At 37.0% G+C, this 4,759-nt stretch overlaps 1 long non-coding RNA gene across 1 annotated transcript; it reads right to left on the bottom strand.

Annotated features, from left to right (window-relative positions):
- Positions 1-216: 216 nt before the first annotated feature.
- On the bottom strand, positions 217-3,151 carry LOC139182713 (uncharacterized). The gene is made up of 2 exons (XR_011566243.1): positions 3,045-3,151; positions 217-2,763 (listed from the first exon to the last, which is right to left on the bottom strand). It is a non-coding gene; the product is annotated as an uncharacterized lncRNA (long non-coding RNA).
- Positions 3,152-4,759: the final 1,608 nt, after the last annotated feature.

Here is a 4,759-nt window from a genome sequence, read left to right as displayed (position 1 = left end):
ACATACCATTCATGTACCAGAAAATCAGTTTAAGAATTATTATATTGTTTTTATATAATTTTTAACTTATAAAGATTAATTTTGGTTGCTGTTAAAAGCATATAAGATATACATTAAAATACAACATATATAAGAAAAATACATATCAAAGAAATTATTCTCTAAGTAGTTCTGAATTAGAAAATCATCACTTGACATAATAAACATCTCTTATGCTTTAATTTTTTAAAAGATCACTTTATTTTATTTTCACCATTTATTTCCTCCATCTTTCCCTAAATCCTAATTGTTAGTACAGTACAACTATACAAATTTCAACATATTAGAAAACATTTTTATGACTCTATAATTAACTTTATTTGTAGCAATTTTTTGTACACTACAGAACTATTTATAAGTGCCATATCAAAAGTCATTCTTTATTCAGATCAGATCAGTTGCTCAGTCGTGTCCGACTCTTTGCAACCCCACGAATCGCAGCACGCCAGGCCTCCCTGTCCATCACCAATTCCCAGAGTTCACTCAGACTCACGTCCATCAAGTCAGTGATGCCATCCAGCCATCTCATCCTCTGTCGTCCCCTTCTCCTCCTGCCCCCAATCCCTCCCAGCATCAGAGTCTTTTCCAATGAGTCAACTCTTCGCATGAGGTGGCCAAAGTACTGGAGTTTCAGCTTTAGCATCATTCCTTCCAAAGAAATCCCAGGGCTGACCTCCTTCAGAATGGACTGGTTGGATCTCCTTGCAGTCCAAGGGACTCTCAAGAGCCTTCTCCAACACCACAGTTCAAAAGCATTAATTCTTCGGCATTCAGCCTTCTTCACAGTCCAACTCTCCCATCCATTCATGACCACAGGAAAAACCATAGCCTTGACTAGACAAACATTTGTTGGCAAAGTAATGTCTCTGCTTTTCAATATACTATCTAGGTTAGTCATAACTTTCCTTCCAAGGAGTAAGCGTCTTTTAATTTCTTTACTCTTTATTATTTCAACACTTATTGAGTTCCAGACAATTTATCCATTCCTGACAATACCGAAGCATCACTCCCCACCCCCACACCCCCACCACATCCCTAAGGCTCTCCTGGCAGAGCTTCATCTCTTTCCAAGGGTGCATGGCTATAAAAATGCAACTGCAGCTTCCCCTGCAGCTTCTGTAGTTCAGATCAAGAAGATGCTGGTGATTCCTGTGTTCATTTTGTGCATTGAAACCCTTGCCTCTTTTGGAATGCACATGTCTCAGAGAAGTACACCATTTACTCCCAGGGAGCTGATTGCTTATTTTAAACTTCTTGGACAATCATTTTTATATTGCTTCTAGAAAACAAATAAAGTGTGTTCAAGTAAAGATCCCCAAACCCAAATGCAAACTTATACACTAAACTATTGTTTAATTAAAATGCAGGAGAATGACATTCTTAGAAACGCTAACTATAGACAGGACAGTCAATTTTAGAAGAAGTTAGAAACAGTATTATAACTTTCTGGATATGGTCGATGATAACTTTGCTTCAGTGATATCATGTGTCCAATACAAGGTATTGTCACCTGATAAGTCATGGAATATGCTTTTTGCTGCAGTGCAAGAAAGTGGTTTTTTGTTGTTTGTTTTACCATGTGCATTTAGTTGATTAGTTAATAAATTCACTACTATAATTAAATCTGAAATAGGAAAGCAAGCTTAATTTCCTTTTCCTGGAAGCAAATTCTTTTTGAGAAATGGCACACCATTTAGCAAGTTAGATTGGAAAGGACTCAGTAACTTTTTATTTGAGCCCTCCCAAATACAATAGCAACATTATTCCCCGTGGTTCTGGTTCTTTCCTAGTTCCTCTTGCTCTTGAAATTTCTGACTTAATGCAAAAGCTCATGTCACACATTTTAGTCCTGAGGGAAATTACTGTGACCTGTTTTTTTAGTTTCTTCAGGGAGTTTATTTTTCTCTGCCTTCCCCTTCCCCCAATTGTTGGCTATTTCTTACCAGCCACACTCCTCTAAATCCTCCTTCTGGCAGGGCATGCCAGCTGTCTACCGAGGATGCATCTAATCTTGGCGCCTGTCTGTCATTTGGCCTTTTTGAAATAGTCCCAGTTAAGTGTTGTGTAATAAAAATAAATAGGTTTGCCTCCTTGAGTGCTATGACTCACCCTCATTAAAGTCATTGCTGCCTTAAACAACACTGATTTTACCTTTCTCTTCAGAGTAGAAAAGCTAATACATGTGTACTAACCAGTAGACTCAGAGACAGAAGATTCTTGTATTTTAATAAACACACATTTATGGATCACATATCATATACATGGATCAGGAAAGTGTATCCAAAATGCACAAAATGAAAAAAAAATCCACAAAGGATTTCATTCCAACATATTTAGATTTAATATCAACAATCTGAAATCCACAAATCTTTCAAGAGTTGGTATCTCAGGAATTTCTTCAGCTGTGCATTCTTGACATTTACAACCCTGAACAGAATGTATATTTTAGTTGCTTTGGCTTTTCTGTGGTCACATTCTCTTTCTGCCCCACCTGCATGCCTCTCACAGCTTCCGTTACTTCTCTAACAAAGTCCTAGGTGCCAGATACGTTTCTGCATATTTTCCCCCATATGTCCAGATTTCTGTAAATAGTGTATACATTACACTTTAGTTCTTTTACATTATAAATTAGAAACACCAGCTGGCAAATATTTAATAGCGTCCCCTGTTGGTTTGTTCAGGACCATTCTGAGTAACTTCCTTTGTGAAGGAATGAACATCAATCTGAGGAAGAAAAGGTCTATTAGAAATTTGATTTTGATCATTTGTTTTGTGCATTTTTATGATATGTTATATGATTCACCCTAGTAAAATTTCAAATATATTATCTATACATTATACAGAGATAAGCAAAGAAAAAAAGCCCTGCCTAATATTGACAAAAATTAACATTAATTTACACAGAGATGGCACTTCTTTTTGAAAAAGCAAGTTTTTAAAAATTTCATCATTAGCAAAATCAACTTATTAGTAATTTCCCCCTAGTTTTAAGTAAATGTTCCCACCTTAAAACTGGAAGCCTCTGGGTGAAATACGGGCAAGTCATTCGTTTAAGCAGCATGCAGTAATCCCAGCGTGTTATCTACCAGCTGTTACACGTCATGGCCATTTGATATAGACAGTCCTTCTAAAAGAGGAGCAGAGAGGCTGATTGACAGTTTACATCAACGGCTGAGTCCACAACACACTTAGAGGGCAAACTTGTAAGTCTTTAACTATGTACATCAAAGAGTAGATAAAATTAATAAAAGAAATTCCAAATTATAATTTTACGTGTTAAAGGTCAGGATTCTTTAATATTGTATCAAAGTCCTTATGTGGCTCCACTTATTTGGACCTTAAAAGTATTGCTCCTTTAAAATAGAAAGTTAAAACAAAATTCAAGGTAAGCTATTACTGCATATTTTGTGTAAAATTAGTTCTTTTACCAGGAAGAGAATTGGTCAATGATCTAGTATAGTTTCTCAAAATGGTTTCCCAGGATCTCTGAAAAAGTTGGGATGAAAAAAGGCACACAATTTCAGGGTCAAATTTTCCACAATAATGTTTCAAATTTGTGTTTTCATTTTAATCACAGCCTCCTTAACTTTTCTAGACTCAGCAAAAGTAGAAACATACCTGTTTTGTTCACTAAAGTGTTATAGTACCTAAAATAAAGATTGACCTGTAGAAGCCATGTAATCAATATTGAATGAATTAATGATTTAATTTATTTTTATATAACATGGCATTGTTTCAACCAGTCAACTACAGCATGGTTCACATTTTTTATAGTCACTGGTAACTCCTTTTCACATGGAATGCCAATTTACTATAATATGTCTGATAAGGTGTAAATCTCCAAAAGAAATTATTCCCAGGGCCTGTGAGAGTCTTTAAAAGAGTTTGTGTCCTAGATGTCAGCAGGAAGAGGTATGGCATTGAGTGGGTGGAATAGTCAGAAGTGGATCTGCAGAAGACAAGTTATGGAGGGCTTTGTAATGCTATGATGTTTTTGTTGTAATTGTTTAGTTGCTAAGTCATGTCCAACTCTTTCACAACTGCATGAACTGTAGCCCGCCAGACTCCTCTGTTCATGGGATTTCCCAGGCACGAATACTGGAGTGGGTTACCATTTCCTTTTCCAGGGAATCTTCCCCACCCAGGGACTGAACCCATGTCTTCTGCATTGGAGGTGGATTCTTTACTACTGAGCCACCTGGGAAGCCCAGTGCTATAGTGAGAAGCATCAAGTTCATCCTGGAGAGAATATGGAGACATTAAAAAATGTTAGGGATGGGGTCAGAGTCACATGTTAAAAGGGGCACTTTGGATTTCGTCTTGACAGTGGATTTGTTTTAGATAAAACTGCGGTTATTATTAGAGAAGGAAATGGCAACCCACTCCAGTATTCTTGCCTGGAGAATTCCTTGGACAGAGGAGCCTGGTGGACCACAGTCCATAGGGTCACAAACAGTTGGACATGACTGAAGCAACTTAGCACGCGGTTATTAATTGGATACAAGGTAAGAAGGTAGTTCTCCCAACCTGAGGGTAAAATGAAGAAGAATTGATATAAAGGTCAGGCCATGGGAATAATGAGGAAAGAACTTCCTTAAGCCTATTAAGGAGGTAATATTATTAAGAATTGATGACTAGTTATAGAAGTAGTGAGAGGGAAGCCTTATGAATGACTCTGGTTTGTAGTTGAGTCACTAGATGGATGGTACTGTCTCACAGA

This window comes from Bos indicus, chromosome 4 (genome assembly GCF_029378745.1).
Source record: "Bos indicus isolate NIAB-ARS_2022 breed Sahiwal x Tharparkar chromosome 4, NIAB-ARS_B.indTharparkar_mat_pri_1.0, whole genome shotgun sequence".
NCBI classification, from domain to species: Eukaryota; Metazoa; Chordata; class Mammalia; order Artiodactyla; family Bovidae; genus Bos; species Bos indicus.
The sequence above is the reverse complement of the archived record's forward strand: the minus strand, read 5'-3'. Positions and strand labels throughout refer to the sequence as shown.